Source organism: Megalopta genalis, chromosome 3 (assembly GCF_051020955.1).
Source record: "Megalopta genalis isolate 19385.01 chromosome 3, iyMegGena1_principal, whole genome shotgun sequence".
Taxonomy (NCBI): domain Eukaryota; kingdom Metazoa; phylum Arthropoda; class Insecta; order Hymenoptera; family Halictidae; genus Megalopta; species Megalopta genalis.
In genome coordinates, this window is record NC_135015.1 from 3587536 (window position 1) to 3605951 (window position 18416).

General features: G+C 39.1%; 1 protein-coding gene across 15 annotated transcripts in view; it reads left to right on the top strand.

Moving 5' to 3' along the window:
• Positions 1 to 242: 242 nt before the first annotated feature.
• Hipk (Homeodomain interacting protein kinase) overlaps positions 243 to 18416 on the top strand; it is an 80736-nt gene continuing 62562 nt past the window's right edge. For 9 of the 15 annotated variants that reach the window (XM_076519579.1, XM_076519578.1, XM_076519584.1 and 6 more), the window contains exon 1: positions 244 to 1179. The gene's annotated coding sequence lies outside the window, so the exon portion shown is untranslated. Of the gene's footprint in view, positions 1180 to 18416 lie in introns of all 15 variants that reach the window. The other 6 variants (XM_076519591.1, XM_076519592.1, XM_076519581.1 and 3 more) reach the window with 1 other exon arrangement.

The window sequence follows — 18416 nt, forward strand, 5'->3', positions numbered from 1 at the left end:
ATAATCGTTAATTATTAATCAGATTACTTTTTGTCCAACCCTGTTACGATACTTAGAAAGTATCGTCTGGAAACGTTTCTATGTTTAATTCGAACTTTTTCTTTGTCCAGCACTGCGAATTACCAAGTGGTGGGGGTATTAGGACCAGGGCGCTTTACGCGGCCACGGTAGAGCCCGCCCCTGCGCTGAAAGTGAGCGCCGAGGGTCGAGCATCGCCGAAGATGGCCGAAGGTAGGCGGCGGTGCGACAGTCGAGCCCGAGCGATCTCCCGATCGCGGTCGTGCGTGCTGGAGCGGCAGGTACGGGCAGTCAGTACGTCAGTAGTGGATTAGCAGCAACGGGAGCAGCAGCAGCAGCAGCAAGAGCAAGAACAGCAGTATCAGTGGCGACGGCGACGGTTGCGCATCGTTAACGCACGAAAGTAACAAGGCAAGAAGACAAGAGAAAAGAAACGTTGAACGAGAGATAGAAACGGTATGACCGAAAGCACGTCGTCGACGGTGGTCATCGTCGAACGAGTAAATAACGGGGCCGTCGTCGTTGCTGAATAACCGGAGGGGCTCTCGAGGAAACGGGGCTCGGACGGAGAGGAGGGATCGGAGCAGGGGGAGGTTGTTGTTGTTCTGGATGCGAACGCTGGCTGCTCCACGGAATATGTACGCCGCGGAGGTGGGCGAGGGCCGTGCGAAAAAGTGGCGAAAACTGTGAGAGAGGTGCAGCAGTGCCTCCACGTCGGTGGCAGTGGCGGCGGTGGTGTTGGTAGTAGTGGTGCTGCTGGTGTGTGGTGGTCGTGGTGGTGGTGGCGGTGGCGGCGTCAGTGTGGCATTGCTGGTGCTACGTCGGTGTGCACGCGAGCGTGTATCGGTGGGACACGCACTTCGTCGGGGCCGTGGTTTCTCGGTCTCACTCTCCCTCCCGTTGCCGTCGGTCTCTGGCCGTCTCCCTCCCTCTCGTGCCCCTCTATTCACCGCGACTATCCACCTCTCTGTCGGTTGCACGGAGGCCATCGTACCGAAACCGACCGAGCCAGGCCAGCCACTACGCAAGATGGCTGTGTGTCGCTAACGAGAGGCCGACAAACCAGACGGGCAAAAGACGACCCGGGGATAAACGGAACATGCTGCTACGTGAACGTCGGGCCCGTCCCTGAAGAGAGAGACACTGGCCAAGAAACGAGAGGTGAGTTTACGTTTTTACACATCGAAGTTACTTCGAAAAACCGCAACCAGCCCCTCGCCGTTGTCCGTCGGTGCGCGCTTCGCTTTGTTTCAGTTTTCGCTTCTGTGTCCGATCGACACGCGATCGCCTTTCCATAACCCCTCTATCTATCCAAAAACGACGCCTTCACGAATCTTTCGGTTCTGATTCTTCGGCTGACAGCTCGCCGAAACGTTCGCAGTGTTCATGCGACACCCTCGCGTCCATAGGGTACGTGGACTCTACCGTTCACTCTGCTCTGAATCTCCCTTCGCGTACTTTCTATGCCTAGACTACGTAAACAAGAACAGTGAACGTTAGCGATCCTCTTTCGAAGCGTGCTTCCACGTCGAAACTGTCTCGTCGCACAGAGACACGATTGCTGTGCGCGATGCCGTGCCGTCGGTTTACTCGTGATTTACGGACGTTCACGTCGTGACAGTTTACAATCATCTTTCGGAACAGTTCCGAGACAGACGATTCGAAATCCGTCTACCGAATTTGTCGCATCGAAAATACGAAACGGGAACATCTGTTGCCGAAAGGCTCGACGTGACAAACCTAACCTCAAAACTGTCGCGAGCGCGTACGAGGTACGTGCGTCTTCCGTCGTTCCGTTCGCTCGCCTACGAGACTCGCACGACGGCATAAAACGTTCTAATATTCGTTCGCATAAGACATTTTTTCGAAATTCTTCCGTAAAAGTGTACTGTGGTCTATGCATGATTGTTGTCTATGATCGTACGCGTATATGAAATTAGAAAGAGAAACTTCAAAAGCTCAACCCCCCTTTTTAATAATGTAATGTGTAATTTGTAAATACAGCGTGTAGAATTACTGCCGATGATTGCACACTGCCACACACTTTACGAGCAATAAGAATTGTAAATGATTTCTATAGATTATACTATCGAATTTCAGGGGGGTAAATAGACAAACTTTTTCAGTTTGTCCTCTGAGAACATTCATTTTATGGGTTGATTTTATGGCTACGAAGTCATTTATATTAATGACGGCTTAATCTTGGGTCTAGTCGGATTCATAATACCCATCTATTTCTATTTATCTGAAAGATTACTTACTTAATTTGCGTACCCTCTGCTTTTGTAGTAAATGGATACGGTAACAGCTTTTTCCTGAAATACACTGCTAATCATAATAGCTGCCCACCCCACTCCTATTACTCCAGCCTCGCAACATGGGAGTGGAGTGGACAGTTATTATGATAATCAATGTACCTTGGGTTTCTCGTTTCGGGAAACTGGTTAGAAATGTTGATAAAACACTGGACACGGTATATCGTTTGCTCTTAGATTACATTTAGAGATTACTACACAACTATATATATACACAACATACCACCGGTAATATTGTTTTTCACTACCGAGGACCATATAACGGGTCTCTCATTCTCTGGCCTCATTTCTTACCGTTTTGATCGTTCAAAACATTCGAAAAAAATTTCAAGTCACTCATTAGAGTCTGTAATTTAACGTGTTAATGAGAAATTTCAGTTAATTGTTCGCACCATTTTGCAACGAACGCAGAAAATTCGATGAAAGTTATGGCGAAAGTGAGTGAGTGAAGTGTAAAACAGTTTAAGACTATTGATATCGTGTAAACAGTGTTGCAATTTATACCGCGTAAAAAGTGCCACGTAAATTGAGAAAGGGGTGTATTTATTAACCTATCAGCTGTTTTTAACGAGTATACCTATTCGTGACAACATAAAATATTGTCATTTCTTCATGACCAGTATACTCAACAAAAACAACTAACTGGTTAAATAAGATGTACACTTTGGCATTCTTTATGAAATTGTATATTTTATAAAAGTGTAACTGAGACACTTCTCAAAGAGATTGGCAACTGCTAATAACTGGTTAAGGCCATCGTCACCGAGTACTTATTACGATGATTAAAAGCAGAAATAAATGTTCGGTTTGATTCACGGACTAGTCAATCATATTTTATTTTTCGGAAAGGCTATGCACACCGGAAGCCCGATATCGTGAAAGCAGAAATCTCTGTCGCGCGCGTGACTGCGCGTTCGAACCCAATAAACAACTTTCATCGCCAGCTCGGCGGAAGCTTTTCTAATTCCCGCCGCGGTAATTCGAATCTCCCTGACATGCCGGTAGAACCGCAATTCTGCGCCGTAGAAATCCCGGGACTTTTCCGAGCAAGCGGAAAAATTTGCTAAATGACGAGAACATCTGTATATGAGCATATATCCGTCGTCGCCAGCAGTAGCTGTAGCCGTCGCGTTGCAAAACATTTCTCGATCGTGATATTTCCGTGGTTCGTCGCTAGTTTGCACGCCGATCGTGGACATGACGTGTATCATTCGCGACGGATGGGAGACGGCTCCGTCGTCTCCGTCAGCTCCGTCGACGATTAACGTGCGCACAAGCTCGCCTGGAAACTTTCCATCCAGCACGGCGCGCGCTCGTTCGAACGACGCTATGTGGAGGAGTATTCGGTCCAAAGCAGGCTAAAATAATTTCGTACGTTTCGAGATTGAAAGTATTTTTTAGTTTTCATTGTTATCCGATGTTCGGTTGGCGATCAACAATTTTGCAGCGTCGGTCTTGTATAACTATTGGGTTGTTCGGAAAGCAATTTCGTTTTGCAAATAAACTACGTTTTGTGAGGCTGTTAAAAACGCACTTGATTCAGTATCTTGCCAATAAAAATTGATGCGTACGTAATAGCGGAAGCAATGAAGCTAAACTTGCTAAAAATTCAACTCGTTCGAACAGTAAATAGTGATTTCAATGAGTTAGTCTCATTCTTCGTCGAACTCGTCTGTTTCTGAGTCGTATGCGCGTCTCTATTTTAACCTAATCAAAAACGTTCAAAAATTCTGATGATCACGGATGTGAATTAACGAAGCATAATAAGATTCTGTATGAATTAATCGTCGATCTCGTCATTTTGTACTATGTATATATATTTTAAGGAAGAAGTTTTTCATAATTACATTGCGACGTATAAAATTAAATAACATGTAAATCGGTAATTAATTGAGAGAGAATAAAAATATACCGCAAAAACACTTCGCTTTTAACGAAGCATATCGTTCCATCAGTGAACAAGATCAAGGAAGAGGTATTGGCATATTGTATTCTATATGTTCAACGGTCTCAGAAAGTAGAAACTTTTACATCCAGATTTTTACATCCACTTTTGGCCAGCTTTTGAGGCCAGATACACTCGACGGTGCGAGGACGCCCGGATGATTCGCACCTGGTCGCTCGCCAACGTAAAAAGCTATCGGTGCAATAGTCTGATATCGTCATAAATTACTTCCCGCGGCTGGTAATAACGGGATTCTGGGAAATATCGCTGTTTTCGGAGACAGACGGAAAGAAGTCTCACAAAGACACTTCTCGTTCACGCGAAAACACTTCGAGGTAATTGAGGCAATATTCGGCGCGTGTGACTTTTTTTTTTATCTGAGAGATAGTTCGTATCTGAGAGATAAATGATCTCTTGGGGGTAAAAACATATTTACGACGTCGGTATTCTGAGAAGTTTTCGATGTACGATCTACTTTTTGAGCGACATATCGAGATACGCGCGTGACGTACGCGTGCGACGCTAAGTTGGAACGGTACATTAAAAGTGGATAATTTCTAGGCTGTTTGCATCCAGCCTGACGAACGTAATCGCTAAAAATACAGCCGTTAAGTTTTGGTTGGCTAGAAACTCCGTGTTTCGGTAAAAAGTCAAGTGTTCGTACTTCTTTCTATAGCTTTGTTCAAGGGTTTGTAAATAGTTTATTACACATTCTTACTGCTCTGTGGCCAGTCGTTGAAATATACATCAGAGAAGTAGTTGCAAAACTCTCTTGCTAAATTTAATTCGCTCTACACGACTGTACTCTACAATAATTCTTTAGTTTTTGTTAGGTAATAATATTATTATATCTACACAACGCTCATTATATTATAGTTGTGTTTATTGCAAAAGAAATATGTTGAGATGATTATTATTTGTCTCCAACCGCTTATGGGCCGAAGATTTTTTTAAAGTACCATTTCCTTTTTACGGAAATGTACTTTAAATCATTATCTCCCATACGGACTACTATTTTCATTTACTTTAGAGTACTGCAAAAATGTATTCACACGCACACGATGCATTTGTTTCGTTTGAAAATGTACAAAACGCATGAAGGCAGTCATATTAAGTGTAAAATATAAATAGATCAAATATTTTCAACAAGAATAGAGGTTTTCGGTAACACGTGGCCTCAATTTTTGAAGAATTCTTTTCGACGAAGAGAACTGCGCTATTCAGCCGGCATTCTCAACGAAATAATGCAAAACAATCCGTTAAAAACTATAACCTTGGGGTGCTTCATCAAAATGTCACTTCAACCCCTGGCTGGGGCGTTCGTGGTGGATGGCTAGAGGGTTGGTTTCGGTGTTTCGTTAGTCCGGCCACATTACCATCCACCGATACGCAGACAGCGTCAATTTTTCCTCGGTAAAAGGTATTGTCACGGTTACGAATGATATTTCGTTGTATGTACTCTGACGTTCGCAAAAGTATTCTGGGCAACAAACAAAAAAGAGAGACTTACAAGCACTCTTGTACTCTCGCACCCGAAATTGGAATTGTAGCTGATCGGCTACAAGCGTTTCGCGCAACTCCATCGTCGTCGAATTACGCTTCGATCAGACCTAGGGGGATTCGGTTAGGCCTTGCGGGGAACGGTTCGGATTCGATTTGCACCAAATATGGTCGTCCATGCAACGATAACGATAATTACACGCGATTGTTTGCCGCATTATTGTTAACGTCGCTCGAAATACGGGAAACTAGACGCGCTGAAAGTTAATTAAACGCTGACGAAACGGAACTTTTCATAGTATTCTGCTGGAGAATGCGCGGAATTTAACGAATGCGCGTAATGTTCAGTTTCGAGTTGTACTGGAACAGTAGAGTAACGGTGCGTAAAATGGGCTCCACTTTTTTTTATATTATAATTTTCGATTAAAAACACTTACTAAAAGTAGATACACGTTTAGAAACTAATATGTGTGTCCTTTTACTATCCACTGGAGAATACAACAAAAATATTTCGCTTCTTCGTAATGAAGGAAAGAGAGACGCAGTTTGGCTTCCTCACGAAAATTTTTGATTGCCTTTTTTTCACACGTTGGGCGTTTCAAATCTGTTTCTTCAGCACAAACTGAATACTCTATACGATAGTACTTATAAAAATAATCACGTACTTACCATTCTGAAGATATCTGTAACAAAATCGAACTTCTTCAAGAATATTTCACAACGTATTTTGCAAACATGGTTGTACATGACGCTTCACTGATCTGGACGCCAACAAGCAGGCGAAATAACGAAAGATGCGAATTAATACGCAACAAAGATATCTCCTCAATTTAATTTACCTAAGAATTTAATGTTAATTATGTATCTATGGAAAAACGCGAACTTTCATTTGGTTTTCATTTCTCGCAATTGACTCAGACAATTTTATCTTGCGGAAAGATCGGCTGTTTAGTCATAATTATTGGGCTGGCATTTCGGGCAGATTGCCGACTCTTTTGTTCATTTAATTATTCCACGGGACGAACCCATTACAGTAACAGAGATATCATTTTCCGCGCACACAGCAGCCGCGTGTACACCGAACACAATAATGTTAATGCGTCGGCTATGCAGCAAATTTTGTTTGCTTTACAGCGTGTACATCAAAGTAAAACGTATTGATCACAGCCGTATAGTAGCAAAATATTACGTAACGTGGTTAAACAGGCTATATGGACTAATCCACAATGTGTTCATCTGCCTCGTGGCCACCGGCGCGTCGTAATAGATTCGAAATACGTTGCAAATATTCTGTGGAATAATGTACTTTATATTTTGCACTCTTATCTGTTGTTTGGTCGACGCCTGTCGCTCTCAACTGACGATATTAACAATTTTGCAACGCCGGTTTTGTATAACTGGATGAAATTCACAGTTTCAATCTACTAGAAATTAAATACTGCATAGTATATAATATCTACGATCTACTTATCGCGCCTGGACAAGTTACGATAGCATTTGATTTAAATATTGTCTAGCAGTTAAGCTGATCTTGTCGGAATCTAGTTGGACAGAATAAATTTCTAGTAAATTAATGCTGATTTAACACTAAACCTGACACTCTAGTAGGTTTACTGTTGCAGAAATCTAGAGAAATCGAGTTCAGCTGAACTAAATGAAAGTTAAATTTAAATAAAAAAATAAAAGTTAAGCTAAATAAGTGGGAATTGAACAAGTCTCGGCGATAATTCAACATAATCAAAACTGTATCCAGCAACTAAACGAGAATTGAACAGTGTAATAATTCAACAAATAGTCAGACTTTTCCTGAGAAACGAGTGAGAAACGACCAGAATAAATGTCTAGTAAAATTTAGTCAAGCAGAACTTTCTAAAATCCAACAAGGTTTAATCTTTTAATAAACGAATGTGATCTATTCAAGGGAATCTCTCTATTTTGGCTATTACTTAAGCGAAATTTGCAAAATCTTGTGGTAAATGCGGAATTTAACAAGACAAATTTCCATTGAAATTCCTGCTTGTCTAATCCGTCTTTAGGCCAGAACGTAAATTTGCCTGGGGATTTCGGGAATGAGCAACGAGAGATTCAAACGTCCCGGGCAATCTTCTTAAGCGTAAACGTAGAAACTTGGTCGATTCCCGAAACAAATCGGCTCGGTAAGGAAACGTCCTGGGCGATGTTTGCAGACAAATAACGTGAAGGTATCTAGTATTGAACGCTTTTCAGTGGGTACAAGATTATCATCGATTTTATTACAACTAAAAAGTGTTATTGTTGGATATTTATACTACTGTTCGATAGATTGATGTTTCTAGATAAACATTTATTTAATATTACAGAACTAATTTACAGAAATAATCTATTATAAAACAGCGTTTTCGTACCATGTTCTTGTATTTCATAATCAATGTCCTCATTTTGAAACCGGTATTTGAAATTAAAAAATTGAAGTACACAATATAGAGCAATATGTTCTTGCTTAGAAACACCCGCATTCGAATAAACATTTATTTTTACAATTGTTATATAACAGTATTTGTGTGAGTGAATTTATGAAGAACAATACTAAAAAATATGGGTAGTTTTTTACAGCCCCATTTCATTTGGTCTATCTATGTTTTTATTATATTATTTGTGTTACTGGTTCAAATAACGGTCACGATTCAGTAGTGTTTCATAATAGGTACATTTACCTTAGACGATCGGACCAGAGACAGTGTGGATTTCGAACGAATCAACGAGGTCTGAGAATAATACTTTTCAGATCCGGTTCATGATCTAAGAGCAACAAGGTTGCCGGCTAGAAAAAACGAAAGGCGTCGAGTAACAAGAATCATTTTCAAGAAATCTAATCATTCGCGTCGCGAGGACTTTCTCCTATTAAAGAGACTGCATCAACAATGCTTTTTAACGAGTCGCGTTGTTGTTAGGATCGGCGATCATGCGAAATTACGCTCGATGAGATTTCGTTGGTACGAATCGCTAATTAATCGACATTCAATAGACTGTCGTTCGAAATTCTGCGGGATCGTCGACCTCGACGGGATTCATTAGAAAACATTCGACGGAGCAATGGATACCGTAGAAAAATATCTCTGAGCGACAATCCAACTTTCCTTTTGTTGTTTAAAATTACAGATACATACAGAGATTGAAACAGAGAAACGCGGGTGTTCTTTTGCGAACGCAACGAACGACGAAATAGAAGAGAAAATTTTCTGTTTATTCTCTCTTTGCGAGCTAAATTTATGCGCATCTCTATTTCGTTCGTTACTTTGACGAGCTTAGCCGAAGTTCTGTGAAAGTCTCGCCCCATTTAAACACAATAAAACAGTAATTCGCACGCGAATGCGTGGTCGAGGGCCTTCGCGGACAGAAACTGGTTCACCTCTCACTCCAAAAGCGACATTAATCCTGATATTATAGACAGCCGCGTTCTCTAATCGTTGTTTATTAATCGAGCAAGACGAGTTAATTCGTTGCTCGTATCCCACTTGATCCGGGTGACTTTCATTCTCTTATCACTTTTTGTCTGACGAACCTTCTATTCTCAGCTACATATCACTGTGTATCTGGGTTCTCGCGTAAACTTCGTTTTGTTTACTGCTGAATCTTTGACTGGTTGGTTTTCGCCATTTTGTTCGACTTACTTTGGCATTTATAGCTCGAAAATCGCAGCATTCAGGAGTAGTCTACTGTAAATTACGTTTTCATTTAATTTTCTTCGGTTTTTTTCTTTTGCGAAGAAGCTATAATACTTTTCGTAATCTTTGCAATGTTTATTTGTAAGTGTATGAATAACATTTAAAAATTCGTTTGACTCAAACAGGTTAAAATTGGTGGCACTGAATACTCTCAAACGCAGTTACGTTTTAAAAAGATGAAGTAGATTCTGAGGCACCGTTTCAACATAGTTTCGAGACAATGTACACCAATGATCGTATTGTGAATATCATAATCGCGGTAATAATGCCGCTGCTCGTCGCGTCTTTCAACCAGCCGTAACTTTCTTGATTATATTAATTCAAACATAAAGTTTTGTAAACCTATTGCCGAACCTATATTCTTCAAGGAAGTGTGAAAAAGAATCGATTCACACTAAAATACCCCCCTTAAGATATGAAACGTCATTTTCTCGATCAGACATTCAATCTAAAGAAAATGGTATACCTCTAAATATAGATATTCATGCTTACATTCTCATTTTGAACGCATTCAAGGTTTTCACAAAGCGACAATGATTGAACTCGCGTTCGGGTAAGCAACCTTTGCGCGATGCTTTAGAGATCTTATTTTAGAATTGAACTCACTGTTAAAGTGATTTTCTTTGTTGCGAAGAGAAGAACTTACCAATAACTCTGTCTCGGTCCATGACGCAGACACTGTGTCTTCGGCTGCTGGCGACAAATAACAAATGACGCAACCGTTGCGCCAGCGGTCTCTAATGGGTTGAATCGAACTTTTTCGTTATCAATATTCAGCTACTGACGGAAACGTAGACGTACGATAACTAAATGAGAGTAATCAAATTCGAACTTGCACCTAGATTGAACCTAATTTATATCTCATAGATAGACGATTAGTATCATTAGTGACACTGTATTCTTCTTCTACGTAAGTACAGTTAAGTCAAGCTCAAAGCATAATTCGTATTTGACTGTAGATTTTATTCATTAGACTGCAGACTTTTATGCAGAATAAAAATTTGCTAAGACGATTGTTAAAAATAGAAATTAAATGAAAATTGATTGCTCCTTTTAATGGATTTTTTTAAGTAAACAACAGTATAACAGCACTTTTAAATTCTTCCAATATCCTCACAATTTTGTATTGAAGCTATTCACTTTTGTCATGAATGCATAAAAGCCACAGTCTACTCGTTAGTGACAAAAATTAATACGTGAAATACTAAACTTTGAAGACATGAAATTGATTTATAAATATTGCTGTAGATGAAAATCGTGAAATTTTGTTAATTCACAATTCACAATTTATTGAATATCAATTAATATCATTAAAAATGTCTCATTTTTCGTTTACAAATTACATTTTGTCAGAAGGTGCAACATACGCAATCACAATTTAATCTATTACAATACTGATTTACATTGCAAATGATTCTATTAATACAGTTATTATGAGCAAGTTTGGAATGTTTCACTAAAGTCTACTTAAAATGATATCAGCACATTTTTTAATAAACGCATATGTAAGTTATAAAATATGATCTTTCAAATTGAATACTGTCTGTTATTGCATTTAACGTATCAATAAGACTTAAAATATATTTCTTTCTCAAGATACATGATGCTTTAATCCAAGTACGACGTAAACTTTGTTCAAATAAACGATTAACGACCATTTCAGTTCTCTGATCAAAGAGCAACTACGGAATGGATCTCAGGATGTAACAAAAATTTCTCACGAGCCATAAGAATCTCGGAGGCGAAAGCAATTTCGAGTTGTGGGCGGAAAAAAGGAATAGCCCCGGAATCAAATAGTTTTCCCGCGGAACTGCGATTCAAAATCCAATTAGTTTCATCGCGAACAGTTCCCTTGCCCCTCCGGCGACTTGCGCGCGCGCGCGCGCTCGCGTCTCCTATCGATCGCCGTTCTATATTTTCGCGACTGATTATCGTTTTCTAATTACTGGCCGGCGACTGCCGGTCCGCGTGCACCGCGGAATAATCGGAAGCGTTCGAGCAGTCCGCTTTATCTCGGCTCGACCACAGCGTAGCGTTTTCTGAAAACGGCTTGGCCTTCCGAGTGGCCTTTCGGACGACGAAAGCCTTGCTACACGACGAGACACGCGCGATCTTTTTCAGAAGGACACGTCGCTCGTATCCGTTGCCGCATTTTTAAGCGTCTTCTCACTCACTTTCTCTCTCTCTCTCTCTCTCTCTCTCTCTCTCTCTCTCTCTTTCCGTCTCTGCCTCTATCTCTCACTCCTCTCTCCCGTCTTTATTTTAACACGTCCGCGTATTAATACACTGTTGTATATTTTTGATATCCTCGCCGCTTCGTGTTTTTCCACTGTGCAATCTGATTTTGCGTTCACCAGTTGTTTGCGAATTTTGTAATAGAGGATCTGCATAAAAATTCTGTTTTATTAGATCTTTTTGGAAGATCTAGCTAGATGGAAATTTCTTGCATATCTGCCAATTAATTTCTGCATTCATTACGTAAGTTCTGGACGTCGAATTTTAATTAATCAAGTTATCGTGGGCGGCATGTTCGATTCTCCAAAGGATGTAGCTCTGTAATCCCCTATTCTTTCGCGATAGAGGATTTATTACAAAGTAGAATAGGATAGAATTGATTGGAAAATGGTGATCACTAGACTGTGGATTTTTGTATTAGTGAAATTTTCAGCATATTTATAAGTTACCGAGATCTACAAAATGCAGTTTTTAAATTTTCATTGTTGGCTCAGATAACAAAAATCGAAAAACATCATTTTTTAATCTGTTTATCATCCCAATCAATTATAATCTAAAATAATTGTTGCATACTCATTCTCCAAAAAGCTAGTCGAGGTACAATTACGTCTCAAAGAAATCATTTGAACCAATTTTAAAAACGTGTTAAAACATGCTTTCCGACGCGATTGTAGACTTCTCTATTTGCCAATCTTAATCTATTAAAATGTATAATATTCTCCACATGCACTCATAGTTTAACAGTTCACCGAAAGACGAACGAGCGGAAGATAATGTATATCGTTCGGCACGAATTTGATAAGTAGAGGTACTCGATCTCGCTTTCAGAGTTCAGGCTCCAAGATATCGTTCAAGATTTCATAAAAACGCTGCAGAAAGTAGCAAACAATGGCCACCATCCATTTTACGGCAAGAATCGCTGGAGGAATACTCTGTTTGCAGCGAGCTATGTATTCCTTTCTCCTCTCACTCGAAATAATCGAAGCAACAACTTTCTGCGGGAAGAATCAGTGAACGATCGAAAAACAAAGCGCAACATGGCTGCAGACGATTTTCTTGTGCTTCAAGTCAATCTTTAGACGTCGCTGTTCGATCTTTATACACTCGCATTACTTGCAACTTCGAAACATCAACACTTCCATCATTTTCTCGCTGCATATTTTTGCTATAGTACATAAAATGTCTCATTAAAAACAGCGTAAGACAATTTAACAAACCAAAGTTGTGTACTTTCTGATTATTATGCTATGTATAACACTTCTACAAATAATGCGCATAAAAACAATTCGATCATTTTTATGTGATTCATAATTTATGGCACAAATTGGATTATATTATTCTATGGCAGAAAATAAGAGGAAAATTAAGAATAACCAAATAAGGTGGAGGGTTTGTTTTTGAGAAGAATCATTTGAATATCAATCGAGTACACGCGTCCTTAATATTTGTTATTATTCGGTTATGTTAACCGATGTTACGGATACTGGTAAATTTCACTGTTGCGACCGTTTTTGTACATGATACAATGTCAGGATTTGTTTCTTATCAGAATGCGATTGAAGAATACATTAAATGTGTAAGCTAATAAAATGATCAGTATATTTTTCATTGACTTTAGTTTTTAGTAATTATTTTAGCGATTAATAATAAATATTAAAGACGACTTTAATTAACTGATATTCAAATTAATCCTTCTCGAAAACGAAGTCTCTTATTTAATCTCGTTATTCTCGATTTTTATCTTGTTTCCAACCATAGAATCTATTTGATCCAATTTGTACTATGAATTATGGAACACCCTGTATACAAGACTGTTATCTACAAATCCGAGAAACAAGGCAATACAGTAAATTCTCTCCAACTGTCCCTCAGCTTCTAAAGCAAAAATTAACAATTTGAGAAGAGGAGATACGATTATTCGAGCCTCGCACCTCGTTTTTATAGTTGTTGACAATCGGCGATTATAAAAACGAGCCGCGAGATTTGATCAATTGTATCTCCTCTCCCTAAATTGTATATTTATGTTTACAAGCTGTGTGGGAGACAAGTGGAGAGAATTTACTGCACGTCGGCAATTAACATACACATTGACTAAAATCTCACAAAATCAAGATGATTCGGTTAATGGAACGGAAATAGCATTCCATATCTTTTAAGTTCTAATAAAACTTCGCACGAATCCAAACCAAACTTGGTACATGAATAATATCACTCATATATGATCAACAAGAGATTAAACTAGCAAAGCTATGGATCAAAATTCCACAACGGGCCATGAAACGAAATCGGAGTCGCTAAAAAATTCCGTTTCATTTCACTTCGCGCATCTGCTGCTCCCCGAGACTCGCTTAAATTACGCATTCAGCGCGTTCGATTTCCTCTATAGAAATCGCCGGCACAATGTTACGATCGTCTGCCAGGTATATAGACTCTACCTGAGCCTGCCTACGATTTCCGACGTATTTTCGTGAGTATACTATCTCATAAAGAAACAGATTCACGATCCCGGGTCCTGAGGATCGGGGAACCGGGTAGTCCGAACATGCCGAGTCATAAAAGAAGGCCGTATCCCCTATACGAAAGCTCACCGCAGGGGTAAAGGAAGGATCAGGCGATCCAATCGGCGTCCGAGGATCTGAATTTCGCAAAAAGGATCCACCAATTGAGGGATCCAGCCTCTCTGAAGGACTTTTCCTTCTTCTAAGCTTCGGGATCCGAAAAAAGATGGCCGACGGTGTTTTTCGAGGGTCGAGGGGACACGGAAGGGGAGTTTCTCGTGTCTCGATTTGCTGTTCCAGGCCGTCGGGCAACGAACGAATCGCCGTTGTCCGACGGAAACGGACGGTCCGCAAAAATGTTTCGTCCCCTGGAACTTTCCACGGTCCGCGGCCTCCAGCTTCGCCAATAAGCTTCGACACGGAATATACTGGGTGGGCTGCCCGGAAAGTTCGCGACCATTTCTCACCGGCAACTTTCAAATTGGCCACAGCGAATTGTCCGGCAACAATGTTTTTCGCGTGCGCTCCGAATTGTCCTCGTTTCCTTCTGCTTTTCAGAGACTGATTTGCTGTTGGTCCATTGCGAATTTTTGCAGGCTGTTTCGTAACACTTTGAATTGAGGATAATTCTTTTCGGTCTGATTTTTCGTAATGCAAGGGAACTAGAGATTGCGTCGGTTTTTGTTGATACGCACATGCACTGTATTGTAGTTTCTTATAGATTAGTATTTACCTAACCATTTTAGGTTAGACTGGCGATGTTTTAGCAAATTTTTATTTTCGTGAGTTGTTTTCTCTTTGTTTTTGTCTTAGGGAACGAAGGGAGTAAAAATGAGACAATTTTTATTCGTTATAATTTATTAGATAAGAGACTGTAATGGTTAGATGCGAGATGTTTTTGCCAATTTCTATTTTGGTAGGTTGTTGCATATGAATCTGTATCTTATTCGACTATCAAGACAGTAAAAATTGTGTGAATTCTTATTCAATAGAATTTATTTGAGCTCAGAGGGTGAAATGATTAGACTAAGGATGTTTATGTAAACTTTATGTTAATTCTTATTCAATAGAGTTTATTCGAGTTCAGAGAGTATAATGACTATATTGAAAATAACACAACGATGTTTTTCAAGTTCTTTAAGTGATGTTATTGTTCTGCATTGTATCTACTAATTTTTGTCATAAATGCACAAAATTCGCAGTCCAGTAATGATATTAAAAAAATGATGACAGAAATTTCACTTGTGTTTAATTTATTTTTACTGAATTACATTAGTTCTGAATTTATTCTTATTTTTAACGTTGAGCCACTTTAAGCCAACTTTTGAAACATACTGATTTATAAATTAACTAATTTTAAATTTTGGAGAGAATCGTTAGTATTTCTCGTATAGGATAGTAGGTTTTATGATCCATGGTGGTGCATTGAGGTTCCTGTTGAAAATCAAATTCTAATTTGTTTTAGCAACAGTTGATTGCAGAAACTCTATAAAAATATTAGCAATCTGATTATAGGCTTTAAGATGATAAGATGACGAGTGTATTTCTAGTATGAATTTCATTTCCTTCGTTTAAAGAAGGAAATTTTCAATGAAACAACAAGTACGACACATTTCCGGAGAAGTCATTCTATCAGAAGCTGCCAGTGATGATACATCATTACTAAGGATATTAATTATCACAGGCAGTTTAATCGCCCAGAAATAATTGCATTAAAACATCCAACCTTCTCTGAAAGTTTAACTTCTAATGAAGCTAACTAATTACTACAGAACAGTAACGTAGCTGATGCGTTACACTACACCGTTTAAAGAACAGTAAAAAATGCTAAAAGTGCTCAGACACATAGAGAAATAATTAAACAAAATTTTGTGGTTTCCTTCACCTACGAATTCAACTACTCCTAATGTCAAATGAGCTTAGGATACGTCAAATAGGGTACGTCATTAATATCAGAAATGCTTTAGAATGGACGAAAAACAGCAAAAGCGTTAGAAGCACCCAAAAATGAAGAGGCATAATTAAAATAATATACAGACCTGTTCCTCTACTTAAAAGAATTCAGATATCAGTGCTGTCAAATAATTAATCCAGCACGTTATATTAACTTTAGATAATGTGTAACAAATGAAACACAGTAAAAATGCTAAAATTGCTTAAAAATATGATGTGATTCAAATAAAATTTAGAGCTTCTGCCGTTTAAAAATTAGTATAGTAATGCTATGCCCTAATTACCGACCGACAGGCCGGCCAACCAACACAACAAGGAACAAACGGAACACATCTGTTAGCCGCGTACAAATTGACGATGCGTGTGATGCGACAGCGCATTTGTCGCCCGTATTGTTTGAATTTGAGACAAGTTAATAATTTCGCGGAGTTAGTGATTCACAAAGTGTAAAAAAAGAACTATTTCATTGAACAAATGGATGGAAAACTATAAAAACTATAGTGGACAAAGAATCGGAAAAATTGGATACTCCAAATACGAGAAATCGTATTGCTACAAGAATATAGTTAAAAGTATTTTGCACTATACTAGTGTATTGAAAAAACAAATTGTCATTTTCTAGTAGTTCTTAGTAAGGATGGTGAAATGTGCCGAATTTTATTCAATTTTTATATATTTGTGCTACATCTTCTTTTCCGTGTATATTTTGCTATTATATATTTTATTAATTAGAAGATAGCGTTTTCGAGGTAAAACGATTACCAAAAGGCGATATTAACATTGCAGACAAGTGTACCTTGCACAAAGAACAGCGCGAATGCTAGTTGCGTCGAAAAACTTGGCGAAACAATCGCAATTAAATACACAGAGTTACCGTCGCAAATATCAACTCGAACTTTCCGGCGAACCCGATAGTTTCGTTTCCGGGAGAAAGCCCCGGCACGGTTCGTCTTCTGCTGATCCAATTACTGGTCGATCCATCCTCCACCCCGGGAGATCGTTCTTGTTGCGAGAACGTATTCGTTTCGAGCTCTACCGTCTTTGTCCAGTAAATCGGCTCCGTTCGATTCCGTGATTACATGCGCCACCTTTTCCGGATGCACGTGTCGTGTGGAGGAAACCCGCGGATCCTGAACACCCGAGCGAACGTTGCTTCCTGGATGAAATTATTGTAGGATCTTTTTAGTTGACTTCCTGTGGCGAGAAAGCCGCGGAACTCTTCGGCGATTATTAACTCGTTCACTGTTACGTGACCCACATCTGGGTCGGGACGGGTTCCAGGGACTGGGCCGTGATCCACGATCGTCGACAGGGACGAGTTTTTCACCGAGTTCAAGATCCACGTTCAACTCTCGATCATTTTCGTTAAGGACGCCAGGATATCAACTTGTGCTTTGTCCGCCTCTTGAATCCGAAAAATCATAGACATTTTTGCTTTCTTTTTGACCACCTTTTTTAACCCTCTTTCTCTTACAGAATTTACTATAACATTGTCCAGTTCTATTCCCATACGCGACTTTACATTTTACATGAAAATAATAATGTATATCTAGAATAGTCGTAAAATACTGCAACAGTTCTTCATTATATAATTGTGACATTATTCATGAATATTATGTAGATCAGCAAAGTCACTGCAAACAATCTATACTGAGTCTGGCTTAGCCCTGAAGTACAATGGTGTGCACAATTATGGACTCAAAGGAACTTTCACATTTTTATTAATATTTAAGCAAAAACTAAAAAAATTTTTATTTGTGTATTTCTACTTTTTATTATTTCTAATATAGAAATACATGGATATGATATTTTGTTAACTTTTCGTTTAAAGTCACTAACAATGTAAGAGCTACTTTGAGTTACTAAAACAATTATTTTTAAATATAAAGTTTTCGAATCGGGTTGCGTAAATCACTTACGTAAGACTAAATAGGACCACAAAGGGTTAATATTTCAAGTTGATTAATACATTAATATCAAAGTAATTTCTGTTACAATTTACTTCGTGCGTTGCTTATAAAATTTTACTATTTAAAAAAAATTCAAATTATTTCGTCCAGTTTTAAGAAAGTTATCGTGTTTTAAAAGGTATGCGAACACTTTTATGGGACATTTTGTATTGATGATTATGTTCCACTGTTAATTCTGTATTACAGTTTCGACATCTTTTTGGGCTATCCTTTAGTCAGTAAATATTCGTATGTCAGCTTGTTCTAACTTATTCGCAAACGACTGAGGATGGCTCGGT